Source organism: Oncorhynchus nerka, unplaced genomic scaffold, assembly GCF_034236695.1.
Source record: "Oncorhynchus nerka isolate Pitt River unplaced genomic scaffold, Oner_Uvic_2.0 unplaced_scaffold_1586, whole genome shotgun sequence".
Taxonomy (NCBI): Eukaryota; Metazoa; Chordata; class Actinopteri; order Salmoniformes; family Salmonidae; genus Oncorhynchus; species Oncorhynchus nerka.
The window spans coordinates 66,728-85,033 of NW_027039730.1; the positions used below are offsets into that span (position 1 = coordinate 66,728).

The window sequence follows — 18,306 nt, forward strand, 5'->3', positions numbered from 1 at the left end:
AGAATATGTACATATAAATATATGGATGAGCGATGGCCGAACGGCATAGGCAAGATGCAGTAGATGGTATAAAGTACAGTATATACATACGAGATGAGTAATATAGGGTATGTAAACATTATATAAAGTGCCATTGTTTAAAGTGATTAGTGACACATTTATTACATCATTTTTAAATTATTAAAGTGGCTAGAGATTTGAGTCAGTATGTTGGCAGCAGTCACTCAATGTTAGTGATGGCTGTTTAACAGTCTGAAGGCCTTGAGATAGAAGCTGTTTTTCAGTCTCTCAGTCCCAGCTTTTATGCACCTGTACTGACCTCGCCTTCTGGATGGTAGCGGGGTGAACAGGCAGTGGCTCAGGTGGTTGTTGTCCTTGATGATCTTTTTGGCCTTCCTGTGACATTGGGTGGTGTAGGTGTCCTGGAGGGCAGGTAGTTTGCCCCCGGTGATGCGCTGTTGCGCCTTCTCCACCATGCTGTCTGTGTGGGTGGGCCATTTCAGTTTGTCCGTGATGTGTACGCCGAGGAACATAAAACTTTCCACCTTCACTGCTGTCCCATCAATGTAGATGGGGGGATGCTCCCTCTGCTGCTTCCTGAAGTCAACGATCATCTCCTTTGTTTTGTTGACGTTGAGTGTGAGGTTATTTTCCTGACACCACACTCCGAGGGCCCTCACCTCCTCCCTGTAGGCCGTCTCGTTGTTGTTGGTAATCAAGCCTACCACTGTAGTGTCGTCTGCAAACTTGATGATTATTTTGGACGTGTGCATGGCCACGCAGTTATGGGTGAACAGGGAGTACAGGAGAGGGCTGAGAACGCAGCCTTGTGGTCCCCAGTGTTGAGGATCAGCCGGGTGGAGATGTTGTTTCCTACCCTCACCACCTGGGGGCGTCCCGTCAGGAAGTCCAGGACCCAGTTGCACAGGGCTTGGTTGAGACCCAGGGTCTCGAGCTTAATGACGAGTTTGGAGGCTACTGTGGTGTTAAATGATGAGCTGTAGTCGATGAACAGCATTCTTACATAGGTATTCCTCTTGTCCAGATGGGTTAGGGCAGTGTGATTGCGATTGCATCGTCTGTGGACCTATTGGGGCGGTGAGCAAATTGGAGTGGGTCTAAGGTGTCAGGTAGGGTGGAGGTGATATGGTCCTTGACTAGTCTCTCAAAGCATTTCATGATGACGGAAGTGAGTGCTACGGGGCGGTAGTCGTTTAGCTCAGTTTCCATAGCTTTCTTGTGAACAGGAACAATGGTGGCCCTTTTGAAGCATGTGGGAACAGCAGACTGGGATATGGATGGATTGAATATGTCTGTGAACTCACCAGCCAGCTGGTCTGCACATGCTCTGAGGACACGGCTAGGGTTGCGTTCTGGGCCGGCAGCCTTGCGATGGTTAACAAGTATAAATATTTTACGTTGGCTGCGGTGGAGAGCCCGCAGGTTTTGGTAGCGGACCATGTCGGTGGCACTGTATTGTCCTCAAAGCGAGCAAAGAAGTTGTTTAGTTTGTCTGGGAGCAAGACATCGGGGTCAGCGACGGGGCTGTTTTTTTTTGTAGTCCTTGATTGACTGTAGACCCTGCCACATACCTCTTGTGTCTGAGCCATTGAATTGCAACTCTACTTGCAGCTATTGTAATGCTATTTTAAACATTTTGTCATGATGCTGAGAGAAAACAGTCATGTTTTTTCATCTTAATCTTAAGTAAGTGTCTGAACCAACCATAAAATAACTACAGTGGTAGGTTCTGTGGGTTTTGACTCTTATGTAGGTGTCATAACCAGCCATAAAATAACTACAGTGGTAGGTTCTGTGGGGTTTGACTCTTATGTAGGTGTCATAACCAGCCATAAAATAACTACAGTGGTAGGTTCTGTGGGTTCTGAATCTTATGTAGGTGTCATAACCAGTCATATAATAACTACAGTGGTAGGTTCTGTGGGGTTTGACTCTTATGTATGTGTCTGAACCAACCATAAAATAACTACAGTGGTAGGTTCTGTGGGGTTTGACTCTTATGTAGGTGTCATAACCAACCATAAAATAACTACAGTGGTAGGTTCTGTGGGTTTGACTCTTATGTAGGTGTCTGAACCAACCATAAAATAACTACAGTGGTAGGTTCTGTGGGGTTTGACTCTTATGTAGGTGTCATAACCAACCATAAAATAACTACAGTGGTAGGTTCTGTGGGGTTTGACTCTTATGTAGGTGTCATTACCAGCCATAAAATAACTACAGTGGTAGGTTCTGTGGGGTTTGACTCTTATGTAGGTGTCATAACCAACCATAAAATAACTACAGTGGTAGAACCTACCACTGTAGTTATTTTATGGCTGGTTATGACACCTACATAAGATTCAGAAATCCCACTGTCCAATGACACTGTCTTGTATCAGATCCAGGATATGGCAGATGATACCGACTCTTAGGTTTTAGACAGAGCCTGTGCTTCAAAATAGTTAGCAATTCAATTAGATGAGACATTTCAAATGTAGCCCAACTTCTTTTATATACAATATTTGCAGATTTAAAGAAAAACGGAGTGTCTGGAGATACCAAGTGGATGGAGACATTTTAAATATTTTCCCCCTATTCTCAACTCTGACTGATGAAGGTGTTGTGGATTTGGATCACATGACCAGGGTGATGTGGATATGGATCACATGACCAGGGTGATGTGGATTTGGATCACATGACCAGGGTGATGTGGATATGGATCACATGACCAGGGTGATGTGGATATAGATCACATGACCAGGGTGATGTTGATTTGGATCACATGACCAGGGTGATGTGGATTTGGTTCACATGACCAGGGTGATGTGGATATGGATCACATGACCAAGGTGATGTGGATATGGATCACATGACCAGGGTGATGTGGATTTGGATCACATGACCAGGGTGATGTGGATTTGGATCACATGACCAGGGTGATGTGGATTTGGATCACATGACCAGGGTGATGTGGATTTGGATCACATGACCAGGGTGATGTGGATTTGGATCACATGACCAGGGTGATGTGGATATGGATCACATGACCAGGGTGATGTGGATTTGGATCACATGACCAGGGTGATGTGGATTTGGATCACATGACCAGGGTGATGTGGATATGGATCACATGACCAGGGTGATGTGGATATGGATCATTTGCATAAACAGATGGGATCACATCTGGTCAAATTCAATAATTAATTTCCTTCACAATCTGATCCACGCCAGAGAAAGATTTAAAATACATCCCAATGTGTACGGGGCATCACAGCTTGTCACCGGTTCTAGAGGATTAACTATTGGAGCTGTCCTGTGACCAATGCATGCACACTAGTTTTAATGAGATGCTCCTTTCCACATTCTGGCTGTTCAGCAGTGGAGAAAACCCACAACTCAGTTAGTTGGCGGTGAAGATGTTACTTCCCTTTCATTCTACTTCTGGGAGACCAGCTTCTCCTCTCCTGCTGCAACAACATCTAAATATGGCAGCAGACCGTCGGTTGAAAACACCGTGAGAATGTCCCTCTCCTCCTTCCCTCCGATGTTTGACATGCTGGTGTTCAAGAGACAGGCACACCCATCTCACTGATTAGGTGAGTCAGACATCTTTTACTATTCCTTATAATGTCTTGTTATTTGTTTATAAATATTCAGTTGTTGTTACATAGTTTGTATTGACAGCACAGGTAAGGTGATTGTGTATAATGATAACATTATTTTAATAACCACCGACTGACCGACCGACAGACTGACTGACCAACAGACCATGATGAAAGCACAGAGAAAGACATGAGAGCAACACAGACAAAAATACAGACAGACAGACAGACAGACAGACAGGCAGACAGACAGATAGACACAGACAAACCATGAAGGCAGCCAAGTAAACACATAATTCATTAATTTAGTGTAAAGTAAAAAATACAATAAATAAAATGTGTGTTTTTTATGAAGAAAAAGCCATTTTCAATATTGTATTACCAAAGTGGTGCCCAGAGAAAGAAGGCCATGCCTTGCTGGTCTCTGGCTCAATAATGTATTACCAAAGTGGTGCCCAGAGAAAGAAGGCCATGCCTTGCTGGTCTCTGGCTCAATAATGTATTACCAAAGTGGTGCCCAGAGAAAGAAGGCCATGCCTTGCTGGTCTCTGGCTCAATAATGTATTACCAAAGTGGTGCCCAGAGAAAGAAGGCCATGCCTTGCTGGTCTCTGGCTCAATAATGTATTACCAAAGTGGTGCCCAGAGAAAGAAGGCCATGCCTTGCTGGTCTCTGGCTCAAACTGGTTTAAGAAAGGCTGCAGGAGTGGAACCTTTAGTAGGACAATCATGGTGAGTGATTGACTTTTTTTGTTTAACTCACATTGAACCTAGAGGAAAAATCACAAAATATGAACATGTTCCTTTTTCTATCTATTAGCTTTTCACAAAGATGATTTTAAAATGTTTGTTTATACATTTACAATAAATACACAGAGAAAAGGGAGGAAAAGTGGAGAGAGGTAGAAGACACAGGCGGACTATCATGCAGGCGGTGTATCAGACAGGCGGTGTATCAGACAGGCAGTGTATCAGACAGGCGGTGTATCAGACAGGCGGTGTATCATGCATGCGGTGTATCAGACAGGCGGTGTATCAGACAGGCGGTGTATCAGACAGGCGGTGTATCATGCGGGCAGTGTATCATGCGGGCGGTGTATCATGCAGGCGGTGTATCATGCAGACGGTGTATCATGCAGGCGGTGTATCAGACAAGTAAAGTATCTGTATATCTGTTCCATCCGGTGTGAATGAAAGACAGAGACCCAGATCTGTAATAACAGCACGCAGACTTGTATGATTTAGATTTCAGAGAGAGCAGGATACCACAGGAAGTTACCACGTTTTTATACAGAGATTCTAAAGCAAAACACTCATAATTCTGAATATCTTTGGGGGCTGATCCTCCCGTCAGGATCAGCCCCTAGTCGTGGACGGAGGTTGTGTTGAGCCTGCTGGCGGCTGCCCGCCATTTTGCAGGAAGCCTAGTTGAGAAAGACATTTCTTAATTTTGTCTTGAATAATTCTATAATAATGACAATAATATATTTTTTAAATCATAATTTAGCAGTTAGCCATCCTTAACCCTCCTCAGAAGAAACATAGTGCTATTAATCGCAGACCACTTTGTGTCGAAGTTTAACAAGGATTCTTTCCTCCCTGACCAGTTTAATGATCAAAGATGTGATCAAGAGCTTCACATACAGCATATTGTTTGGTCATTGTGCTGCCACAGAATGAATTGTGAGCAAGGCCTCAAGAAATCTTATATACCAGTGCAGTGAGAAAAGTTCTATATATTATTGAATTTTGCGATTGTTTGTGAAGATGTCATAATGTCGTAACGTGTCAGAGGTCATAACGTCGTAACGTGTCAGAGGTCATAACGTCGTAACGTGTCACATGTCATAATGTCGTAACGTGTCACATGTCATAACGTTAACGTGTCACATGTCATAACGTCGTAACGTGTCAGAGGTCATAACGTCATAACGTGTCAGAGGTCATAACGTCGTGAACGTGTCAGAGGTCATAACGCCGTAACGTGTCAGAGGTCATAACGTCGTAACGTGTCAGAGGTCATAACGTCGTAACGTGTTATGATGCTGGGTGTCAAGTAAACTGTTACCAAATCATTTATCAAGAAAACGCAAGCTATATGCCATTGTGAGAATAGTGAGTTACAGTATGTTATTGTACTGTGAAGACCAGTTGTTCTCCAGCTTTAAGTGCTACTCTACCACCATCTCCAGGACCCCCAAAAGGAAAACAGCTAACGTCCTGCATTTCAACACATTTTGCCATTGGGCAAAGACAAAACACATTTCAAATCAGATCAAATGTTATTAGTCACATACACATGTTTAGCAGGTGCTAATGTGAGTGTAGCGAAACGCTTGTGCTTCTAGTTCCGACCGTGCAGTAATATCTAACAAGTCATCTAACAATTTCACAACAACTACCTTATACACACAAGTGTAAAGGAATGATTAAGAATATGTACATATAAATATATGGATGAGCGATGGCCGAACGGCATAGGCAAGATGCAGTAGATGGTATAAAGTACAGTATATACATACGAGATGAGTAATATAGGGTATGTAAACATTATATAAAGTGCCATTGTTTAAAGTGATTAGTGACACATTTATTACATCATTTTTAAATTATTAAAGTGGCTAGAGATTTGAGTCAGTATGTTGGCAGCAGTCACTCAATGTTAGTGATGGCTGTTTAACAGTCTGAAGGCCTTGAGATAGAAGCTGTTTTTCAGTCTCTCAGTCCCAGCTTTTATGCACCTGTACTGACCTCGCCTTCTGGATGGTAGCGGGGTGAACAGGCAGTGGCTCAGGTGGTTGTTGTCCTTGATGATCTTTTTGGCCTTCCTGTGACATTGGGTGGTGTAGGTGTCCTGGAGGGCAGGTAGTTTGCCCCCGGTGATGCGCTGTTGCGCCTTCTCCACCATGCTGTCTGTGTGGGTGGGCCATTTCAGTTTGTCCGTGATGTGTACGCCGAGGAACATAAAACTTTCCACCTTCACTGCTGTCCCATCAATGTAGATGGGGGGATGCTCCCTCTGCTGCTTCCTGAAGTCAACGATCATCTCCTTTGTTTTGTTGACGTTGAGTGTGAGGTTATTTTCCTGACACCACACTCCGAGGGCCCTCACCTCCTCCCTGTAGGCCGTCTCGTTGTTGTTGGTAATCAAGCCTACCACTGTAGTGTCGTCTGCAAACTTGATGATTATTTTGGACGTGTGCATGGCCACGCAGTTATGGGTGAACAGGGAGTACAGGAGAGGGCTGAGAACGCAGCCTTGTGGTCCCCAGTGTTGAGGATCAGCCGGGTGGAGATGTTGTTCCTACCCTCACCACCTGGGGGCGTCCGTCAGGAAGTCAGGACCCAGTTGCACAGGGCTTGGTTGAGACCCAGGGTCTCGAGCTTAATGACGAGTTTGGAGGCTACTGTGGTGTTAAATGATGAGCTGTAGTCGATGAACAGCATTCTTACATAGGTATTCCTCTTGTCCAGATGGGTTAGGGCAGTGTGATTGCGATTGCATCGTCTGTGGACCTATTGGGCGGTGAGCAAATTGGAGTGGGTCTAAGGTGTCAGGTAGGGTGGAGGTGATATGGTCCTTGACTAGTCTCTCAAAGCATTTCATGATGACGGAAGTGAGTGCTACGGGGCGTAGTCGTTTAGCTCAGTTTCCATAGCTTTCTTGTGAACAGGAACAATGGTGGCCCTTTTGAAGCATGTGGGAACAGCAGACTGGGATATGGATGGATTGAATATGTCTGTGAACTCACCAGCCAGCTGGTCTGCACATGCTCTGAGGACACGGCTAGGGTTGCGTTCTGGGCCGGCAGCCTTGCGATGGTTAACAAGTATAAATATTTTACGTTGGCTGCGGTGGAGAGCCCGCAGGTTTTGGTAGCGGACCATGTCGGTGGCACTGTATTGTCCTCAAAGCGAGCAAAGAAGTTGTTTAGTTTGTCTGGGAGCAAGACATCGGGGTCAGCGACGGGGCTGTTTTTTTTTGTAGTCCTTGATTGACTGTAGACCCTGCCACATACCTCTTGTGTCTGAGCCATTGAATTGCAACTCTACTTGCAGCTATTGTAATGCTATTTTAAACATTTTGTCATGATGCTGAGAGAAAACAGTCATGTTTTTTCATCTTAATCTTAAGTAAGTGTCTGAACCAACCATAAAATAACTACAGTGGTAGGTTCTGTGGGTTTTGACTCTTATGTAGGTGTCATAACCAGCCATAAAATAACTACAGTGGTAGGTTCTGTGGGGTTTGACTCTTATGTAGGTGTCATAACCAGCCATAAAATAACTACAGTGGTAGGTTCTGTGGGTTCTGAATCTTATGTAGGTGTCATAACCAGTCATATAATAACTACAGTGGTAGGTTCTGTGGGGTTTGACTCTTATGTATGTGTCTGAACCAACCATAAAATAACTACAGTGGTAGGTTCTGTGGGGTTTGACTGTTATGTAGGTGTCATAACCAACCATAAAATAACTACAGTGGTAGGTTCTGTGGGTTTGACTCTTATGTAGGTGTCTGAACCAACCATAAAATAACTACAGTGGTAGGTTCTGTGGGGTTTGACTCTTATGTAGGTGTCATAACCAACCATAAAATAACTACAGTGGTAGGTTCTGTGGGGTTTGACTCTTATGTAGGTGTCATTACCAGCCATAAAATAACTACAGTGGTAGGTTCTGTGGGGTTTGACTCTTATGTAGGTGTCATAACCAACCATAAAATAACTACAGTGGTAGGTTCTGTGGGGTTTGACTCTTATGTAGGTGTCATTACCAACCATAAAATAACTACAGTGGTAGGTTCTGTGGGGTTTGACTCTTATGTAGGTGTCATAACCAACCATAAAATAACTACAGTGGTAGGTTCTGTGGGTTCTGAATCTTATGTAGGTGTCATTACCAGCCATAAAATAACTACAGTGGTAGGTTCTGTGGGGTTTGACTCTTATGTAGGTGTCATAACCAACCATAAAATAACTACAGTGGTAGGTTCTGTGGGTTCTGAATCTTATGTAGGTGTCATAACCAGCCATAAAATAACTACAGTGGTAGGTTCTGTGGGTTCTGAATCTTATGTAGGTGTCATAACCAGCCATAAAATAACTACAGTGGTAGGTTCTGTGGGTTCTGAATCTTATGTAGGTGTCATAACCAGCCATAAAATAACTACAGTGGTAGGTTCTGTGGGTTCTGACTCTTATGTAGGTGTCATAACCAGCCATAAAATAACTACAGTGGTAGGTTCTGTGGGTTCTGAATCTTATGTAGGTGTCATAACCAGCCATAAAATAACTACAGTGGTAGGTTCTGTGGGTTCTGAATCTTATGTAGGTGTCATAACCAGCCATAAAATAACTACAGTGGTAGGTTCTGTGGGTTCTGAATCTTATGTAGGTGTCATAACCAGCCATAAAATAACTACAGTGGTAGGTTCTGTGGGTTCTGAATCTTATGTAGGTGTCATAACCAGCCATAAAATAACTACAGTGGTAGGTTCTGTGGGTTCTGAATCTTATGTAGGTGTCATAACCAGCCATAAAATAACTACAGTGGTAGGTTCTGTGGGTTCTGAATCTTATGTAGGTGTCATAACCAGCCATAAAATAACTACAGTGGTAGGTTCTGTGGGTTCTGACTCTTATGTAGGTGTCATAACCAGCCATAAAATAACTACAGTGGTAGGTTCTGTGGGTTCTGAATCTTATGTAGGTGTCATAACCAGCCATAAAATAACTACAGTGGTAGGTTCTGTGGGTTCTGAATCTTATGTAGGTGTCATAACCAGCCATAAAATAACTACAGTGGTAGGTTCTGTGGGTTCTGAATCTTATGTAGGTGTCATAACCAGCCATAAAATAACTACAGTGGTAGGTTCTGTGGGTTCTGAATCTTATGTAGGTGTCATAACCAGCCATAAAATAACTACAGTGGTAGGTTCTGTGGGTTCTGAATCTTATGTAGGTGTCATAACCAACCATAAAATAACTACAGTGGTAGGTTCTGTGGGTTCTGAATCTTATGTAGGTGTCATTACCAGCCATAAAATAACTACAGTGGTAGGTTCTGTGGGTTCTGACTCTTATGTAGGTGTCATTACCAGCCATAAAATAACTACAGTGGTAGGTTCTGTGGGTTCTGACTCTTATGTAGGTGTCATTACCAGCCATAAAATAACTACAGTGGTAGGTTCTGTGGGTTCTGAATCTTATGTAGGTGTCATAACCAACCATAAAATAACTACAGTGGTAGGTTCTGTGGGTTTGACTCTTATGTAGGTGTCATAACCAGCCATAAAATAACTACAGTGGTAGGTTCTGTGGGTTCTGACTCTTATGTAGGTGTCATAACCAGCCATAAAATAACTACAGTGGTAGGTTCTGTGGGGTTTGACTCTTATGTAGGTGTCATAACCAACCATAAAATAACTACAGTGGTAGGTTCTGTGGGTTTTGACTCTTATGTAGGTGTCATAACCAGCCATAAAATAACTACAGTGGTAGGTTCTGTGGGGTTTGACTCTTATGTAGGTGTCATAACCAGCCATAAAATAACTACAGTGGTAGGTTCTGTGGGTTTGACTCTTATGTAGTTGTCATAACCAGCCATAAAATAACTACAGTTGTAGGTTCTGTGGGTTCTGACTCTTATGTAGGTGTCATAACCAGCCATAAAATAACTACAGTGGTAGGTTCTGTGGGGTTTGACTCTTATGTAGGTGTCATAACCAGCCATAAAATAACTACAGTGGTAGGTTCTGTGGGTTCTGACTCTTATGTAGGTGTCATAACCAGCCATAAAATAACTACAGTGGTAGGTTCTGTGGGTTCTGACTCTTATGTAGGTGTCATAACCAGCCATAAAATAACTACAGTGGTAGGTTCTGTGGGTTCTGACTCTTATGTAGGTGTCATAACCAACCATAAAATAACTACAGTGGTAGGTTCTGTGGGGTTTGACTCTTATGTAGGTGTCATAACCAGCCATAAAATAATGTAATATATGTCACAAACAGGTCTAAATATATGTATCATGACAGTGTTGTGACCATATTATGACAGGTTATGACACATTATGTCAGCTGTTATGACATAGCTATGACTGTAAAATATATGCAAAATATGCACCCGTCATACATGTGAATTGTGTTTTTAACTAATTCCATGAAATTACTATTTTTTGATAAACTGTTCTATAACAGTTTATCACCATTGAGTGTCTCCCAATAAAACAAAACAACAACATTCTGCCTTGAAGCAATGTGTCAAAAAATGGATTCTCGTAATTTACATAATAGCACATATTTAATGAGGTTTTCATTTAAAAATAAATAAAACTTGCATATATGTTTATATGAGTCCCCATAGAATGGCACACAATAGGCTTGCGTCGTCTGGGTGAGGGGAGGGTTTGGCCGGGGGGCTTATCTTGGCTCATCGCGCTCTAGTGACTCCTTGTGGCGGGTCGGGCGCCTGCAGGCTAACCCGGTCGTCAGTTAAATAGTATTTCCTCCGACACGTTGGTGCGGCTGGCTTCCGGGTTTTAAGAAGCGTGGTTTGGTGGGTCATGTTTCAGAGGACACATGACTCAACCTTCGCCTCCCGAGCCCATTGGGGAGTTGCAACGATGAGACAAGATCGAAATTGTGGAGAAAAAAGGGGTAAAATACAATCTTCATTGAAATAATTCAACACCAGAGTCCTAACCTGCACTAGAGGCTCCAGGGAAACAAGATGCAAGGAATGTTGTGCTCTCTAAAACCTGATTGGTTCACATTAAGAATAGATGGGATTCTAAAACCTGATTGGTTCACATGAAGAATAGATGGGATTCTAAAACCTGATTGGTTCACATGAAGAATAGATGGGATTCTAAAACCTGATTGGTTCACATGAAGAATAGATGGGATTCTAAAACCTGATTGGTTCACATGAAGAATAGATGGGATTCTAAAACCTGATTGGTTCACATTAAGAATAGATGGGATTCTAAAACCTGATTGGTTCACATTAAGAATAGTGGGAAGTAAAAAATGTTCTTAGTTGACAGTTGGCCAGGGATTCTAGTACTTTGTGAAGGCAAGATCATTTTCTAATTGTTCTGTAGTTATGTAAGTCAGAAGGCATCCTTTATGTAGGGGGAGGACATGTCCTCCTTTATGTAGGGGGAGGACATGTCCTGCTTTATGTAGGGGGAGGACATGTCCTGCTTTATGTAGGGGGAGGACATGTCCTCCTTTATGTAGGGGGAGGACATGTCCTGCTTTATGTAGGGGGAGGACATGTCCTGCTTTATGTAGGGGGAGGACATGTCCTGCATTATGTAGGGGGAGAACATGTCCTCCTTTATGTAGGGGTAGTACATGTCCTGCTTTATGTAGGGGGAGGACATGTCCTGCTTTATGTAAGGGGAGGACATGTCCTGCTTTATGTAGGGGGAGGACATGTCCTGCTTTATGTAGGGGAGGACATGTCCTCCTTTATGTAGGGGGAGGACATGTCCTGCTTTATGTAGGGGGAGTACATGTCCTGCTTTATGTAGGGGGAGGACATGTCCTGCTTTATGTAGGGGGAGGACATGTCCTGCTTTATGTAGGGGGAGGACATGTCCTGCTTTATGTAGGGGGAGGACATGTCCTGCTTTATGTAGGGGGAGGACATGTCCTGCTTTATGTAGGGGGAGGACATGTCCTCCTTTATGTAGGGGAGGACATGTCCTGCTTTATGTAGGGGGAGGACATGTCCTCCTTTATGTAGGGGGAGGACATGTCCTGCTTTATGTAGGGGGAGGACATGTCCTGCTTTATGTAGGGGGAGGACATGTCCTGCTTTATGTAGGGGGAGGACATGTCCTGCTTTATGTAGGGGGAGGACATGTCCTGCTTTATGTAGGGGAGGACATGTCCTCCTACAGATCAGAAGGACACCACCAGAAACAACTGTCAAGTTCAAATATATCGGTCAATGGTTCTGTGATAAGTGGTGCAGAGAGTAAAAAGGGATTATGTGAATCAGCTACGGATATTTTTTGTTTTTTCTTCAACTCTTTAACTTAGCACTTAGTACATCATAGACATCAAAAGGGGAAATCAAGATAAAGTCTGTGAGTCTGTTAGTGCAGGGGAGGTCATGTGACTAGGGGACTCTCTCTAGTAGAATGATATGCATTTTCAGAGATGATCCTTTCAGATAATTGAAGCAAAATGGTTATTATGTAAATGTCGTCTGGTAATGGGACCAGAGGGGGGGGGTGTTTCAAATGTTTTACCACTTTACAGAAGTTAACATATATAACATGTATGTTATAGAGATCAGTCCATTCAGAAGTTAGCATATATAGCACGTATGTTATAGAGATCAGTCCTTTCAGAAGTTAGCATATATAGCACGTATGTTATAGAGATCAGTCCTTTCAGAAGTTAACATATATAGCACGTATGTTATAGAGATCAGTCCTTTCAGAAGTTAACATATATAGCACGTATGTTATAGAGATCAGTCCTTTCAGAAGTTAGCATATATAGCACGTATGTTATAGAGATCAGTCCTTTCAGAAGTTAGCATATATAGCACGTATGTTATAGAGATCAGTCCTTTCAGAAGTTAACATATATAGCACGTATGTTATAGAGATCAGTCCTTTCAGAAGTTAACATATATAGCACGTATGTTATAGAGATCAGTCCTTTCAGAAGTTAGCATATATAGCACGTATGTTATAGAGATCAGTCCTTTCAGAAGTTAGCATATAGCACGTATGTTATAGAGATCAGTCCTTTCAGAAGTTAACATATATAGCACGTATGTTATAGGAGATCAGTCCTTTCAGAAGTTAGCATATATAACGTATGTTATAGAGATCAGTCCTTTCAGAAGTTAACATATATAGCACGTATGTTATAGAGATCAGTCCTTTCAGAAGTTAGCATATATAGCACGTATGTTATAGAGATCAGTCCTTTCAGAAGTTAGCATATATAGCACGTATGTTATAGAGATCAGTCCTTTCAGAAGTTAACATATATAGCACGTATGTTATAGAGATCAGTCCTTTCAGAAGTTAGCATATATAGCACGTATGTTATAGAGATCAGTCCTTTCAGAAGTTAGCATATATAGCACGTATGTTATAGAGATCAGTCCTTTCAGAAGTTAACATATATAGCACGTATGTTATAGAGATCAGTCCTTTCAGAAGTTAGCATATATAGCACGTATGTTATAGAGATCAGTCCTTTAACATATATAGCACGTATGTTATAGAGATCAGTCCTTTCAGAAGTTAGCATATATAGCACGTATGTTATAGAGATCAGTCCTTTCAGAAGTTAGCATATATAGCACGTATGTTATAGATATATATGTTATGTATCTGGTAATGTGTATGTATCTGGTAATGTGTATGTATCTGGTAATGTGTATGTATCTGGTAATGTGTATGTATCTGGTAATGTGTATATATAGATCTGGTAATGTCCTTATCTGGTAAGTGTATGTATATGAATGTATCTGGTAATGTGTATGTATCTGGTAATGTGTATATATCTGGTAATGTGTATGTGTATGTATCTGGTAATGTGTATGTGTATGTATCTGGTAATGTGTATATATCTGGTAATGTGTATATATCTGGTAATGTGTATGTATCTGGTAATGTGTATGTATCTGGTAATGTGTATGTATCTGGTAATGTGTATGTATCTGGTAATGTGAATGTATCTGGTAATGTGTATGTATCTGGTAATGTGTATGTATCTGGTAATATGTATGTATCTGGTAATGTGAATGTATCTGGTAATGTGTATGTATCTGGTAATGTGTATGTATCTGGTAATGTGTATGTATCTGGTAATGTGAATGTATCTGGTAATGTGTATGTATCTGGTAATGTGTATGTATCTGGTAATGTGTATGTATCTGGTAATGTGAATGTATCTGGTAATGTGTATGTATCTGGTAATGTGAATGTATCTGGTAATGTGTATGTATCTGGTAATGTGTATATATCTGGTAATGTGTATGTGTATGTATCTGGTAATGTGTATATATCTGGTAATGTGTATATATCTGGTAATGTGTATGTATCTGGTAATGTGTATATATCTGGTAATGTGTATGTGTATGTATCTGGTAATGTGAATGTATCTGGTAATGTGTATGTATCTGGTAATGTGTATGTATCTGGTAATGTGTATGTATCTGGTAATGTGAATGTATCTGGTAATGTGTATGTATCTGGTAATGTGAATGTATCTGGTAATGTGTATGTATCTGGTAATGTGTATGTATCTGGTAATGTGTATGTATCTGGTAATGTGAATGTATCTGGTAATGTGTATGTATCTGGTCATGTATATGTGTATGTATCTGGTAATGTGTATGTATCTGGTAATGTGTGTGTATCTGGTAATGTGTATATATCTGGTAATGTGTATGTGTATGTATCTGGTAATGTGTATGTATCTGGTAATGTGTATGTATCTGGTAATGTGTATGTATCTGGTAATGTGTATATATCTGGTAATGTGTATGTGTATGTATCTGGTAATGTGTATGTGTATGTATCTGGTAATGTGTATATATCTGGTAATGTGTATGTGTATGTATCTGGTAATGTGTATGTATCTGGTAATGTGTATGTATGTATGTATCTGGTAATGTGTATATATCTGGTAATGTGTATGTGTATGTATCTGGTAATGTGTATGTATCTGGTAATGTGTATATATATCTGGTAATGTGTATGTATCTGGTAATGTGTATGTATCTGGTAATGTATATGTATCTGGTAATGTATATGTATCTGGTAATGTGTATGTATCTGGTAATGTGTATGTGTATGTATCTGGTAATGTGTATGTATCTGGTAATGTGTATGTATATCTGGTAATGTGAATGTATCTGGTAATGTGTATGTGTATGTATCTGGTAATGTGTATGTATATATATCTGGTAATGTGTATATATCGGGTAATGTGTGTGTATCTGGTAATGTGTATATATCTGGTAATGTGTATATATATGGTAATGTGTATGTGTATGTATCTGGTAATGTGTATGTGTATGTATCTGGTAATGTGTATATATATCTGGTAATGTGTATGTATCTGGTAATGTATATGTATCTGGTAATGTATATGTATCTGGTAATGTGTATGTATCTGGTAATGTGTATATATATCTGGTAATGTGTATGTATCTGGTAATGTGTATATATCTGGTAATGTATATGTATCTGGCAATGTCTATGTATCTGGTAATGTATATGTATCTGGTAATGTGTATGTATCTGGTAATGTGTATGTATCTGGTAATGTGTATGTATCTGGTAATGTGAATGTATCTGGTAATGTGTATGTATCTGGTAATGTGTATGTATCTGGTCATGTATATGTATCTGGTAATGTATATGTATCTGGTAATGTGTATGTATCTGGTAATGTGTGTGTATCTGGTAATGTGTATATATCTGGTAATGTGTATGTGTATGTATCTGGTAATGTGTATGTATCTGGTAATGTGTATATATCTGGTAATGTGTATGTATCTGGTAATGTGTGTGTATCTGGTAATGTGTATGTATCTGGTAATGTGTATATATCTGGTAATGTGTATGTATCTGGTAATGTGTATGTATCTGGTAATGTGTATGTATCTGGTAATGTTTATGTATCTGGTAATGTGTATATATCTGGTAATGTGTATGTATCTGGTAATGTGTATATATCTGGTAATGTGTATGTATCTGGTAATGTGTATGTATCTTCCAAATCTTGGAATGTTCTCAAACCATTACTGTCCATGATATCGGCATGGTTACGGATTCCACATTAGGACCATTGGGGAGATGCAAATGGCCGCCCTCCAGATAACAAGTCATTAGTGTGAAATAATACCCAACATCTGATCTGAGGCTTTTGACCATTCTTTGTTCTTAGTCATTTTTGGGGAAAAATTGGATCCAGATCAGATGTTGGGTACTATATTTATTGAATAGTATATGAATCCTATCAATTAAAATGTCAAATTTAGGCACAATAAATGGTATTTATTTATTAATTTCTCAGAGATCAAATTCTATTTATATTATATAACACAATAATTCATCTTAATTTCAAAAAAATCTGAGATGGTGGATGTGGAAATCTTATTTCTCCTGGTCTTCTGAGGTGAAATAGGTGCCCATGCACTGATAACCTTTAACAACGGCTAATGCAGCCCCTGCTGCTAACGACCATGGAGAGCTGTACACGGCTCCCAACCCCAATGCAGCCGTACTGGCAAACGCTGACCACTTGCACTCATTCAATTTCTCTTCTCTTCTTCTTCTTTCTTCCTCCTCCTGTCTCCTCTCTCTCTCTCTCTTCTCCTTTTCCTGTCTCTTCCTCTCCTCCTCCTCTTCGATCTTCATCTGGGCCTCCTGGTACATCTCATTGGTGTAGTGTTGTCCTCCATTCTTCTTCAACATCTCCTCTATCTTCTTCAGCAGCTCTGGGACCTGAGTGTTGTGTTTTCTCTTGTCATTGATTAGGGAGTGATATCTGCCCCCACAGATATTGATGAGTTTCCGTAACTCTTTGCTCTCAGCCAGAAACTCCTCCACTGATTTCCCTCCAGTTGATCTCCATGTGTGAACAGCAAGATGGTGTACATTGATGCTTCTTCTCCAAAGTTCTCCTGGATCCACTTCACAGTGTTCCTCTCCTCGTCTGTGAACCTCCCCAGTCTGATCACCAGCAGGAAGGCGTGAGGTCCTGGGACTGACATTTCTATACACCTGACTATTTCACTTTTTATCTCTTCTTTAGACATTGTTGTGTCATAGAGCCCCGGGGTGTCGATGACATCAATCTTCCTCCCATCCACCACTCCACTCCGTTTCTCACTCTGTGCAGTCACAGACACTGGAGAAGCCCCGCTTTAAACACCTCTCTCCCCAGGATGGTGTTTCCTGTTGTACTCTTCCCTGATCCAGTCTTCCCCAGCAGAACTATCTTCAGGTTAGAGGGCTGCCCTGAAACTGTGGAAACAGACAAGAAATGATTGATTTTGCAATAATATGTTAAGATAAATGCACAACACAGAGGACTAAAGGTCAAGAGGACTAGACGTCAATAGAGTTCCAACGATCAATGGAAATAATGTTTTTTCTGTAATAGGGGATTATTTATCAATGGGTCAGAGACATGGGAGGAATTTGTCTCGACATTGAGCCTGAAATAGGCCATTGGCCCAGTTTTATAGCAAGGAATTATAATTGGTCAACTGTAGGCTAGAGTAGGTTTATACAACTACATCCTGTCCCTTTGTTCTGTGGAAAGAATCACGGAGGAGAGAATCACTGAGGACAAGGGAGAATGAACATCTACTCCTCAGCAAAACATATATGATTTGTCCTCTTTGAATGAACTTATTTTTCTCCCCCTCATTTGCTTTGGGGTCTGTGTTATTGAAGAGTAACATCAATTGCTAACACTTGGTGCCGTGACCAAGATGAATTGGACGTAACCAACAACAAGGAAAGACTCAACTGTGTATTGATCCAGGGGAAAGAGAGAGAGAGAGTTTTGAGCCCATTAGATTCAACTCTTAATTTCCTGATTGACTGCTAACATATTGAGTCTAGACCGATTTCTTTTTACTCTTTTTATTTTACCGTTATTTGACCAGGTTGTCAAGTTAACCAAGTTGTCTGAGAACACG

The 18,306-nt window shown here is 41.0% G+C and overlaps 1 pseudogene; it reads right to left on the reverse strand.

Moving 5' to 3' along the window:
• Positions 1-16,641: 16,641 nt before the first annotated feature.
• On the reverse strand, positions 16,642-17,714 carry LOC115120881 (GTPase IMAP family member 7-like; annotated as a pseudogene).
• Positions 17,715-18,306: the final 592 nt, after the last annotated feature.